The sequence below is a fragment of the Ictidomys tridecemlineatus genome, unplaced genomic scaffold (assembly GCF_052094955.1).
Source record: "Ictidomys tridecemlineatus isolate mIctTri1 unplaced genomic scaffold, mIctTri1.hap1 Scaffold_568, whole genome shotgun sequence".
In the NCBI taxonomy this organism is placed as follows: domain Eukaryota; kingdom Metazoa; phylum Chordata; class Mammalia; order Rodentia; family Sciuridae; genus Ictidomys; species Ictidomys tridecemlineatus.
The window spans coordinates 81,595-95,882 of record NW_027523815.1 but is presented as its reverse complement, the minus strand read 5'-3'; positions in this window follow the sequence as shown (position 1 = coordinate 95,882).

Sequence of the window (14,288 nt, the reverse complement as noted above, 5' to 3'; positions counted from 1 at the left end):
TTTTTTTGGTGTTTAGTAAGAGTTGAAAAATTTTTAAGTCTTTGCCACACTTTTTACAGTTAGAGGTCTTTAGTTCAGTATAAATCCTCTGATGCTCAACAAGTTGTAACCTTTCACTAAAAGTTTTTTTGCATTCCTTAAATTTATAAGGTTTATCTCTGTCATAGTATTTACTGTGTTTAGAAGATGCTGAGCAAGCCTATGCTTTGATATATTCTTTAAACATATAGATCTCTCTTTCTCTATAAATTATCTTGCATTGAGAAAGCTCTGCACTGTGATAAAGAACTCTTTCATATACCCTTACACTTGCAAGTTTTGTCTGGACTGAAGCAAACTTTCCCACATTTTTCATCTTGGTATGTTTCCTTTAGAAAATGCCTAGGGGTTTCTCTATATTCATAATTTTTATCTACAATTTAAATATACTGGTAATTTCTCAGGGTAGAGACATTGCTAATGGTATTAATTATAGCATTATGTATATAGGGCACTTTCTAGAAATCTGTATTAGAATTATCATTGAGCAATAGTGGGGAATTAGAAACCTCTCTATAATTCTTAATATTGTCTATTTGGGCACAAGAAGAAATTACTGTATTGTTGCAGAAAAATGGACATTTTGTAAAGAAATTCTCAAATTTTCACTTTTAAAAATATCTTCTCTGTGCAAATGTTTGAATGGAAGTTTAACTCGGTGCTACATTTATAACTGGCCAAGTTAAAAACTGATGCATGGACCAGATTTCAACTTTTCCACATTTCTTTTCACTTCAAAAATGGCTGTGGATATATTGTTACAGACACACAGCTCCTCAGAAGTAAGTGAAATAAATTGATTTTTTTCAGTTATTAATTGTTTCTGGTGTTCTTTGACCATAAAATTTTTATCATAAATATGGACTACTAATTGGTTTTGACCACTATAATATGATTTTTGAACTTTACTCTTACCTATATTTTCCCATTGTTTTCTTAGTTATAAATGGTTAATGTCATAATTTCCATATCTTCCCTCTCTCTCTTGTATTCCCTGCTCTGGTAAAATTTCTTCAAGGTGATAAGTCATGTGTTTTTAAATGTGTTTTTAAAGTCCTTCTTTAGAAAATGTCTAAAAGAGTCATGGGGTGGTTGTACATAGCAACATAGGAGCTTGAGCCAGAAGGATCAAAATTTCAAGGCCAGCCAAGGTAAAAAATGTAAAGTGGGAGTTCTCTTTCCAGTACTAATAAATGCATCTCAGAAAATAAGTAAAATAAAACATTCAAAACAGCTCTAAGTTGTAAAGACTCAAAGCAGGTTTTAATCCAAGTTTTAAAACTTACAGAGAATACTCAGAGCATCCAAGAAAAAAAGTTGGGTCACCTAGAAATGTGTAACTACATAATTGTAAAATCCTTAGTCAAAACTTCACAACACAGAATGGAATTCCAGGCTATTTTCAAGAAATGGAAGGATAAAATTATCAACCAAAACATAATATTCACAGCTACTATCTATCAAAAGAGAAGAAAAATAAAGACTTTAGAGATATAAATGCACACACTATTCATCAACACTAGATCTGTTCTCCAAAAAGTATGAAAAGTAATCCTTCATACTGAAATGTAAGTGTGCACAGCAACAAAAGTCATATGAAATTCTAAACATTTCTTGGCTCAAAAAATTGATTTTATTGTAATAATGGGACACAAAAAATTTTGAAATAGAATTTGAAAGAAAAGAATAACAGCAAAACTGTTAAAAGACATATATACCTATAACAATAATATAGCTTTGAAAAGCCACAAATATATTGAATTTAATAAAAAGTGAAGTCAAGTTGATCCTCATACAAAGTATGAGTAGGAGATTCTTCATTTTTTGATATTTCTATTGGCAAATTTAAGATCACAAATTTCTGATGAAAACAAACCTTAGCTATCTGAATTACCTCTAAAAATTGCAACTCTAGGTAGTCCACAGTATACTCTAAATCTAAGGACAAACACATACTGAAAGCAAAGGGATACAAGCATGACACATAGAAAAGTGCCCCAAAAAACCTGTGCAGTCTAAATTATAGTACACAAAACATAGGTTAAGACAGTATTAAAACATGGAAATCATTTTAAATTTTAAAAAGAATTTGAAAAGAAGCAAAATAAAGAAAAGAAACATTTCCCTAGGTTCCGAATTAAGAGTAAATACATTTGCAACCTATATCCTACTCCCCAAACACACAAAGAAAACATTGAGAGAGTTGAATGAAAACAAAGAATCACTGTCATCCTAGGAGACATCAATCCCCACTTACTGAAAAGGGAAATACAGTGAAGCAAAATGGTAATTGCAGGGTATAAGACTTTGAAAATATTTGAAACTATTGTAGACTTATAGAATCCCTATTCTTAATCACAAGTGAGATATTATGCTGGATAGACCAATTTTATGTATTAAAACAAAGGTTAATAAATATTTAAGTGATAGTTATTTTGTAAGCAACATGGAATAAAAATTTGAAGTCAAAAGTGATAGGAATGTTCAAAAATCCCTAAATATGTGTCAGTTGATTGAACACCCTTGGGCATGCTGTTGTTCAAGAATTGAAAGATTAAATTTAAAGATGTTTATACTACTTAAAGTTAACTAGAGACTCCAGGTAATAAGCATCAGACTCCCATTGTTAAAAATATTTTTTTTGCAGAGAAATCTAAACTTTAAATTGTATGAATATCCCTCAAAGTACAAATAAGACTATTTCCCTGCTTCAAAATATAATAAAATTTACAACATTCAATTGTAAATGCAGACATGGAGTTAGATAGACAGACTTCTTAGCGAGTGTGGCAATAACCTTCACATCAATAGCAAGTTAATAACATTGCACACCAGTGTTTTGACATTGTTATTCAACAGAGCCATCATGGGAGATGCAAACCAAATATTCCTTGAAAAAATGATGAGCCATATTGGAATATAGAAACTATAGAACTTTGAAGTCAAAGAATTTATTCTAATTATATATTTTATGAAATGTATATACACTAGGTTAACTAAATTGTCACAGAAAGAATACTGCAGAATTCTACAAGCATGACATCTCTGAACTAAAGTAGCAGCTTTCTGAAGAAGAGAGAATGGTTTTGTTATGGGGAGAGAGAAATGAGCTCTTGCTTCCTAGGAATAGATTTTTTTTCTTTTTTTTTGAGATCTAAACTTTTTAGAGATATATTGCATAACAATTTGAATTAATGTTACTGAACTTTATATTTAAATTCTTGGAGAAAGTAAGTTTTATTTTGTAGTTTTGATCATAATGAAAATTACAAACAATACATAAAAGAGATTTGCAACATTTCTCAAACCTTCATTTAAAATAATGTGGTCTTTATCCTATAAATAAGAACAAACTCATCAATATACAAATGATGGGCATGCTTCTAATCCCAGCTACTAGGAAGTCGGAGGCAGGAGAATTGCAAATTCAAGACATCCTCAATAACTTAGTGACAACCTCTCTCAAACTATGAATGAAAAGGAGCTTGGGGTGTAGTTCAGCATAATAAGTATAGGAAAAAAAGAAGTTAAACTAGCACTATTTGCTGATGATATGATTCTGTACCTAGAAGACTCAAAAAAAACTCCACTAGATAACTTTAGAACTAGAATTCCGCAAAGTAGCAAGATATAAAATCAACACCTATAAATCAAAGGCATTTCTTTATATCAGTGACAAATCCTCTGAGAGAGAAATGAGGAAAACTACCCCATTCACAATATCCTCAATAAAAAAGGTACTTGGGAATCAACAAGAGGTGAAGGATCTGTACAATGAAAACTATGAAACACTAAAGAGAAATCAAAGACCTTTGAAAATGAAAAGATTTAACTTGATCTTGAATAGGCAGAATTAATATTATAAAAATGACCCTACTACCAAAAGCACTCTACAGATTTAATGCAATTCTGATCAAAATCCCAATGACATTCCTCATAGTAATAGAAAAACAATCATGAAATTTATCTGGAAAAATAAGAGACCTAGAATAGCTAAAGCAATCCTTAGCAGGAAAAGGGAGGAAGGTGGCATTGCTATACCAGACCTTAAACTATACTACAGAGCCACAATAACAAAAACAGCATGTTACTGGCATCAAAACAGGCTGGTAGACCAATAGTACAGAATAGAAGACACAAATACCAACCCACAGAACTACAATTATCTTATATTAGACAAAGGTGCTAAAAATATGCACTGGAAAAAAGATAGCATCTTCAACAAATGTTGCTAGAAAAACTGAAAATCCATATGCAGCAAAATAAAATTGAATCTCTCTCTCTGACCACGCATTAAAGTTAACTCAAAATGGATCAAAAATCTAGGAATTAAATAAGAGACTCTCCAAATAGAAGAAAAAGTAGGCCTTATCTCCATCATGTGGGATTAGGGTACAGCTTCCTTAATAACACTCCTATAGCACAGGAATTAAAACAAAGAACCAACACATGGGATGGATTGAAACTAAAGATTTTTATAAAAAAAATACCCAATAGAATAGAGAGCCTACTTTCTGGGAGCAAATTTTTACCCCACATACAACAGATAGAGCACTAATATTTAGGATATATAAAGAACTAAAACGTCTTAACACCAAAAAAAAAATAATCCAATGTATAAATTGGCCAAGAACCTGAAAATACACTTCTCAGAAGAGGATATACAATCAATCAACAATTATATGAAAAAATGTTTATCATCTCTAGCAATCAGAGAAATTCAAATTAAAACCACTCTAAGATACCATCTCACTTCAGTCAGAAGGGCAGCTATTATGAAGACAAACAACAATAATTGTTGGTGAGGATGTGGGGAAAAGGTACACTCATACACTGCTGGTGGGACTGCAAATTGGTGCAGCCAATTTGGAAATCAGTATGGAGATTCTTTGGAAATCTGGGAATGGATCAACCATTTTACCCAACTATTTCTTCTCTCGGACTATACCAAGAAACAAAAACAGCACACTACAGGGACACAGCCAGGTCAATGTTTATAGCAGCACAATTTACAATAGCTAAAGTATGGAGTCAACCTAAATGCCCTTCAGTGGAAGACTGGATAAAAAACATGTGGCTTATATACACAATGAAATATTACTCATCATTAAAAAAGAACAAAATAATGCCACTTGCATGTAAATGAATGGAGTTGGAGAAGATAATGCTAAGTGAAGTCAGCCAATACCCCCCAAAAAAATGCTGAATTTTTTCTCTGATATAAGGAGGCTGAATCATAGTGGGTTAGGGAGGGAGAGTATGGGAGGAATAGATGAATTCAAAATAGGGCAGAGGTGTGGAAGGGAAAGGGAAGGTACAGGGGATTAGCAAGGATGATGGAATGTGATGGACATCTTTACACAAAGTTCATGTATGAAGACTTGAATTGAATGTCAACATACCTTATATACAAAGACAGATGAAAAATTGTGATGTATATGTGTATTAAGAATTGTAATGCAATAAAGTACATGTAGAATGGCATAAATTGATATGAACATACTTATATCCAGAAATATGAAAAATTGTGCTCTATGTGAAATAAGGATTATGATGCATTCCACTGTTGTCATGTATTTAAAAAAATAATAAAAACCATAAAAAGTCATGATCTAAAAAAAATCTATAAAAAAGAAAGAAAAAGAAAAAAAGAAAGAAAAAAACTAACTAACTAACTGAGATAGGATGCATTTGGTGCTACATACCTGATATATCCAGTGGTCTGGAGGCTGAGGCAGGGGGATCACAATTGTGAAGTTTACCCTAGCAACTGAGTAAAACCCTTCCTAAATTTAAAAATAAATAGGCAGTAGTAATTTTAAGAAATTAAGAAAAAATTAAATTTTTTAAATAAGAAATTTAAAAGGACTGAGGATAGTGTTCAGTAATATGACACCCTGGTTCCAATCCCCAGTTTCACAAAAGGAAAAAAAAAAAGAAAAAAAGTCCTTTTCAAAGTTACAGAAAAAGTATTTTAAAATTTATACATTGTATATATGACAACAAAAATTCTATTCGTCAAATGACTCCATTAAAGAGAACAAAGAGAAGTGACAGATGAAAAAAACCAATTGCCTCACCTATAACCAAACTCTTCTGAGAGGAGAGCAGAGAATACAAGAGAAACACAGGCAACAGCCATGAACAGCCCCTTCAAATAGCAGGTATCTAAATGTCCCTTCATCACAAAGCAATCAACGTCTTTAGAAAGGAGGGACTGCACCATAAAGTCACATTGAACACAAATTGAGATAGTGTTGAAGAACATGTGGGGTTATCATGAAGGTCCACAGAAAGAGATGTGGACCCTACAGCACCTGTTCATATGGGGACACAACACACTCCTCCAGAGCTGAGACCCGGGGTGTGGTGAAAGAGGATGTCCATTTGGGAATAAATATATACTATGGAAAATATCCATTTATGGAAGTCAGCCACATTTTGTTTGCCATATTGCATACAGTTTTAAAAATACTATGAAACACTGTGTAAGTTTTATATAGCTGTCACATAAATGTCACATTTCACATATAAGCATACTTAAATAGTACATCTGCAGAATTTGAAAAAATGTAAATACAGATAAGCACATGAAAGACTGAATTACACATCCTGGGTATAGATGTTAGGACTCCTCATTATAAAGAGGACAGCTTCCCTGAGGTTCATCTATGACAACACCCCATCAAAATTTTACCATGATTTCCTTTTCATTGAAGAAGGGATCAAAGCAAACAGTTTAAAAATTTTTCTGGAAGGTTGAATTGATATGAAATTAGCCAAGAATTCTGAACTCGAAGAGCAAAAGCAGGAGCTATCATTACCAGGCAATAATGCATATTATAAAATTATCATATTGCAGTAAATTGAGGACCAAGAAAATCACAATGCAGAAATTTCATAGATGACTCCATATTTATGTAAATGTCAATTTTATTATGAAATGCAATGAAAAGCCCTAGATAAATGCAACCATCTCCAGCAGAGGATTTGATGTGAATAAACAAGGCAACCCAACGTGAAGGGTGGTATGGGAACTAGAGGCGCAGAGAACTCGTAGGGCTTGGGTGCAGGACGTGCGTGGTACTGGATTACACTCCAGCACCCCAAAGAAGCACATATTGAGAAGGATTATGTTTCAAAATTATACCAGAATAGGGGGCTCCTGGATTCCCTTCACACATGGATACACCAAATAAACACCTACTTTTGTTTTGAGTCTCTTTTAAATAAAGTTATAATGGACTGAGAGACCTATGCATTTGACCACTGAGAAAATCTCTACCATCCAAAGGGCAGGCAAAGTTGGGGGACACGTGGGCATTAGTCCTGCCTTGAGCAATATGCCACATAATTGGGACAGAATACCAAAATCCAATGCCACCCAGAGTAGAGGAAATCTGATTTTCATTACAAATGGAGCACATGGGACACGAAATGACTTGTAGCTGGAAACAAAATTTGTCTGGTGCTCATAGAAGAAAGAGCTGGATATACACAAGTATCAGGATGAGAGAAAGGGGGTGATTTTCGATGGCTGAGGAGGGTCATGTTCTTTATCCATGGGGCAATGGCAGAAGGGGAGTGAGATCAAGGGTCCCAGTTTATCCCTAAAAGGGATTTGCAACATGATCTGCAAACTGTAGTTGCTAACAGTTGAGCTCCTCCCTAGCCAGTCCCTAAGTGTAGACAGGACAAATGCAGTCCACCCAGCAGCTCTGCCTGAGTTTTCTCCCCCCTACCTTAGTAATAACTCCAGGTCTAGCCAGTTTTTTCTAGAAGAAGGATCTCCAGGCACTTAGGGTCCCAATATTTTTCCCTTTCCATGGACTCCATCCTAACCCACCAAGCTTTGGGAGCAGTGGCAATTGTGCATGTGCATGTCTCAGATAGGAGGGGTTTCACATTAGTGTGCAAGCATTTACCTGGACTATGATCCCCCCTACCAGGAGGGAAGCAAAAGCTGTCAAAAGCACAGCTCCCTGTTTATTTCTAGAATAGGCTCACACCACCTTCTTGCAGTGAGCACAGGCAGCCTGGGTTCTAACCAATTGCATCATAAATTCAGCCCCCAGCCAAGTAGGACAGCTTCTCAGTCTGAGTGCAGCTGTGGGAAAGGCTCCTATCAAACAGTCAAAGGAACCAGTCCTCCAATGACATGGATATGCAGAAAGAGACCTGCTCACCTGGGGCTAGAATATAAGCTCGGTGCAGGCATTTTTAAAAACAGCATGGAGTTCTTTAAAAGCTAACCGAGTAACAAAAACTCTGGATGCATTCCCAGAGGAACTTGAATCAGTGTGTTAATAAATGGCTGCATGCCCATTGCTGTTCCAGGATCCATAGGAGCCAGATCGAGGGAGCTCCTGAAGTGGATTCTGGATAAGGAGACTCCTCCCAGTCACAGGGTTATCACCTACTCCCTTGAGAAACTACTTCCCCTAAATGCACCTGTTCATAGGTCAACAGGTGGCTGATATGTACCAGATGCTCAGGAGACCTCAGATGTGCCAGTTGTGGGAACCTCCTGTCAGGCAGAGCCAAAACAGGACCAGTAAAATATCACAGAGGGCATGAGACCCCTAGGACATGCAGTCCACACGGGGGACACTCAGCCCAAACACATTCTGACAAGGTGTCTGGCCTGGCAGAGGAAGGGAGAATACACATGCACAGATACACACACACACACACACACACACACACACACACAATTTTTTAAATGTCAAGTGGTTTTTGGTGTACTTTTCTCTCATGTGAAATGCTCCTAAACAGAAAACAAAACCTTTGCTTCTTATTACAGTGAGGAGAAAGAACTGTCACTGGAAATGGGAACAGGGGACTGGAATTTGAAAAATTCATTGATACATGTGTACAGGTTTTCTGTGAGAGACAGGGTTGTGGATCTGACACTTTGCTTTCCTTACATTTAGAACATTCAGGGGGACCCAGGCAGGAGGGCCACACCTGTAATCCCAGCCACACCGGAGGCTGAGGCCCAAGTTTAAGGCCAGACTCAGCCTCTGTTTCAAGATAAATGATAAAAAGTATGAGGGATTTAGCTCTGTGGGAAAGGACCTCTGCGTTCAATCCTTTATGCTCCCCATGCCCTCCCCCCAAAAAAGAAAGAAAACCTGAGGAGGGAGAAAACCCTGAGACCCCTGCAGATCCCAGACCGCTTGGGTAGGAAAAGGGCCCACAAAGTGGTGATTCTCATGGTCCCAACACTCTGAAATCCAGCACAGAAGAAATTCAGGGAGGAGACTTGAGCTGCCAATTTGTACAGGAGATACCCATGTGTTTAATAATGAGAATAAAAGAATCCAACATCTTTAGAAACCCGAGAAATGTAAACTAAAACCCTATCAGAGAGAAAATGAAATAGTATCAATGAAGATAGGAAACCATAAAATTCTAATAAACTTAAGGAGTTTAAGTGCTTCTTAACTATTTGTGGAAACTGTATTGCCATTAAAGACACTTGATAATCCCCAACCGGAGTGCACTTACTCAAATCAGTTCACAGGATAATACATTAATAAAAATTGGATATTCAGATTAAAAATGGTATAAAATACCATGGGTAAGTTTTACACAGTGCCATATGCATGTGGTATTATGTATAACTGTGATGCACTTATAAACAATCCAGCATGCTTTCGTCTTAATGCAAGCATTCAGTCCTAAAATTCATCTACAAAGTTAAATATATGTAAACTTAGCCAAGAAACTTTTGAATTATAAGAACAAAAAATTATAAGAGCAAAAAAAAAGTTATTACCCAACATGTGCATTGGGAAGCTGTACTGATACAATTGTCATTGAGGAATCAAGACGTCAACAGTGTCCACCCACGAACCCATGTGGAAGTGAAAATCATACACTTAATTGCAACGGAAAAGTCATTATCAATTAAACCATAACAAGGCCAATCTCAGCAACTTAGCTAGACCAGCGGGCAGAATAAAAACTAAAAACTACCAGGGACATGGCTGAGTGGCAAAGCACACCCTTCTGTTAACTACAAAACAAACAAACAAAAACAATAAAACAAACTCCACAAAACTAGCTCAGGAATAAGCGAGGTCCCTGTACACTGCAGCTCCTCTCCTAGAGGTGTTTGGGGATTTGATTTATTATTATTATTTTTTTTTTAATTTTTTTTTTTATTTTGGGGTACCAGGCATTGAACTCATTGGCCCTCGACCACTGAGCTCCATACCAAGCCCTATTATGCATTTTATTTAGAGGCAGGGTCACACTGAGTCTCTAAGTGCCTAGCCAACTTGAAGAGGTTGGCCTTGACCTCCCAATCCTCCAGCATAACCCGCCCTCCCCCCAGCCTCCAGGGTGACTGGTGTGTGCCATCCCCTGGCTTGGAATTGGATTCTCCCAGTGGTTCCACCTGTCAATCACCACAGCCCAGGAAGACGCCAGGCAGCAGCGCTCACCTGCCACATAGGACCTGACCAGGGGCTGAGATTGCCCCCAAGGGATGGGGAGGCCGCGAGGGGTCTCTGCCACTGTCACGCTCCCCACCAGGCTGGCCAGGGGACCTGAGGGGCGCTTTCCCCAATGGGCTCAGGCCTGTGTAGGCAGAGAGTGCCCTGAGTCAGGGTCAGCCAGCTCAGGTTCCCACCACAGCCTGTCTTGCCAGACTGCCTCCTTGCCCCTCCTCCCTCCTGAGCCTTCCTGTCCAGGCACCAGGTGCCACTGCACACTCACCATCTCCTGGTGCCGAGCAGCCAAGCCTGCCCTGGAGAGCTTCAGCCTCTGCATGGCAGGGCCACCCGGGATCCCGGGACACGAAGCAAAGCCTGGAGTCCAACTGCAGGAGTCCTGGAACCGCGGACCACGGAGAAATAAATCCCAAACCGTGCGCGGAGACCCGCACCCTGCTCGCTGGCTGCGTTCAGGATTGGACAGCGCTCAGCACCGGGTCTTCTGATTGGACAGGGCCTCAGTCAGTCTCCGCTCTCCCCTCCCCCCCTTCAGCCCAGAGAACCTTCTTTTTGAGTGACAGCGGGCTGATATCTGCTCCAGGCAAGGAGGAGGTCAGAATGGCAGGGTTTGGGTGCAGCTTTTTTCTTTTTTTCTTTTCCTTTTGAGGTCTGGGCATTGGGTTAGGGTCAGGGAAGTTCTGTTAGGTTTTGATGTTATGAAGTTGAAGTCATTTCTTGAAAGTTTCATCACCTGGACCACCCAAAGCATCTTCGGGAGTCTGACTTGTCCTCTGTTTATATGTGCAAAATTTTCCAAGTAGAACTGGCCTTTCGCCCAGTAGAAACTGCCCAGTGCGTGATGGCCAGCACTGGTGGAGGCTCACTGGGGGCCTAGCAAGCGCCCTGGAAGGGTTTACCACCCAATTGGCAGCATGAGAGCTGATGTTCCTCCAGCTGAATTGAATTTGTCTGGAGCCCATTTTGAGGCTGGAGAATGAGTAAGGCGATCAGCACAGAAGAGACCCCCAGAGAGCAGATCTGGGTAAACCCCAGCTGCACCCAGGCTCCTGCACTCTCTGGCAAACTGGTGGTTGAATTCAGAGGCCTCCCCTCTGAGCCCCTTCCCCAGCCCTAGCTTGAAGTTTATTTAGAGACAGGGTCTCACTGAGTTGCTTAGCACCTTGCTTTGGCAGAGGCTGGCTTTGAATTTGCCATTCCTCTGCCTCAGCCTCCCTAGCCGCTGGAATGACAGGCCTGTGCCACTTTTTTTTTTTTTAACTGCGGTGGCCACAGGATAACAGCCTTACACAGATCAAGGCCACCCTGGATCCTGACAGTCCCCTGGATCCTAGGCAATGGGATCCTGCCTCTTCCTAAAACTAGAGACACCCTGCCCAGGTGTGCATCCTTAGTATCAGCTAAATACTCTGGACTTGACAAGAAGAAACAACAAAAAAGACAGACCCTACCTGCTTGTATTGATGCAAACAAAGTCAATGTGTTGCCAAAGACAGCTCTGGTCTTGTCCCCCCAATTCAGTGGTGCAAAAAGTCACATAATACAGAAAAGACTTCTCGTTAAGGGGGGCTCAAAGGTCTCTCTGTTTAAGAAAAAACAATTTGCATTTGATTGGGAGTCCAGGAAAGACAACTCCAGGTTTTCCTAATTTGGTAAATAACTCCATAGACTCCAATGCACCCTGCTCCTCTCTGCCTTTGTTAACCATAGAGGCCTCGAGATTACCTGCCCCCTGGGACCCCTGCACCTGCAGAGGAATGGGGGGGGGTGTCCTATCTTTTCCATGCAGTGCCCTGAACCTCCACCTTCTCACAGACTCCAACACCTTTGGCAGCATTTAATAGGAGATTGGTTTAGTAAATTCTGGAATGTACCTAAAGACATTTCCTTATCTGGCTAAGATGCTATCAAGTTGGATCCATGGTCCTTTTAAGTACGTTTTATCTTTTTCTGTTTTATTCATCCTTTATAGTTATACATAACCATAGAGTCAATTTGATAAAATTATCCAAACATAAAATATACCTATATACCTTATTCTCCTTAGTACCCCATTCGTGTGGGTGTGCATGATGGACCGATTCACTTAGGTATTTTCATATATTTAAATAGAAACATTATGGTCGATTCATGCTACTGTTTTTCCTGTTCTTATTTCCTCTCCCTTTCTGTTGTTCCCCTTTGTCTAATCTACTGAAATTCTCTTTGTGCCCCCCATTCCTTGTGATGTAGATTTCACATATCAGGGAAAACATGTGACTTTTGGATTGGGAGGATTTCCTTATTTTACTTTAGAATGATAATCCCCACATCCATTCATTTACTGGCCAATGTTATGAAGTCATTTTTTTTAAGGCTGAGTAATATTCCACCATGTTTATATACCACAATTCCTTTATCTACTCATCTGTTGGTGGGCATTTATGCTGGCTCCATAGCTTAGCTATTATGAGTTGTGCTGTCATAAACATTGAGGTGGCTGTGTCCCTGTAGTATGCTGATTTTATCCTCTTTATGCTTAGGAGTTGGATGACTGATTCAGATGGTGGTTGCAGTCCGAGTTTCTTAAGGAATCTCCAACCTGATTTCCAGAGGGGTTGCACCAATGTGTAATTTCTGTAACAAGGTGTGAGCATTCCATGTCCCCCACATCCTCACCAATTTCTTGTTACTTTATTCTTGATAATTGCAATTCTGACTGGAGTGAAAGAGAAGCTTAGTGCAGTTTTAACTTGCATTTCCCTAATTGCTAGAATACATTGCCTTTTCAGTATTTAATTTTAAATATTTTTTTTATTGGAATCAGGCTCAATACCGTTATTCTAACCATTTATTTTTCTGTGGTGCTGAGGATGGAACCCAGTGCGTGCACATGCTAAGCAAGCACTCTACAGCTGAGCCTCAGCCTCAGCCCCCATTTTCAGTATTTTTTACCTATGTTTCTCAGTAAAAGCAGCCCAGGTCTTTGGGGAAACAATTTTCTTGCATTTATGAAATGGGAACATTTCTCTTGAAGGAAGACTGAGAAGGTCAAGCCACATGCCCAGGATTCCAGGGATGAGCAGTACACAGTTGTCTTGCCCAGGATGAGGAGAAGATTATGTGGCTAAGAAGAGGGAAAGAGCTGGAGACACCCTGGGGCCAGAACCCCTTCTTCCCCCATGAGGGAAATGATTAATGATTATTGCTGTTAGTTTTCTTCGCCAAAATGTGAAGTTTAACTAAACTACCAGTTCCACTAAATTTAGGTCCCTGGATGGAGCTCATATTTGTCTTGAGAGGCAAGGAAATGTGAATAACCAACCCAGTGGTTCCAATAACCAAAAAGCTAGGCTTTGGGCTTCTTGGAGACAAAACACTGGGTTTTACCCTGTAATTAACAATCCAACAGCACCTGACACCCAATTAATGAGGGATGGAGAATTGGATCAGTGGGTGTGGGGGTCTGTGAGTGGCCAGGTGCAGGAGCTTGCCTCTGGGTGCATTTCTTGCATCTGGGAGGTTTTTCAACTCCAATGAGATAAACAAAATGGTGAGAACACTGGCAAAACCCTCTGCAATATTCTAGCCAGGAAAATTCATAAGCACTTTAAAAGCATCTTAATGTTTACCTTTGGTCAAATGTGCCTCAATCCGAATGAAACAATTTGAAAAGAGTTGTCAACATGAAAAATTTATGAAATCTGCTGGTTTGTGGATCACTGAAAATCCATATGAGTCCATGGCTAAATACATAAGTAAAAATAGAAACCTAATAATGAACATTTTCTTAAGACTTCTGTCCTGAAA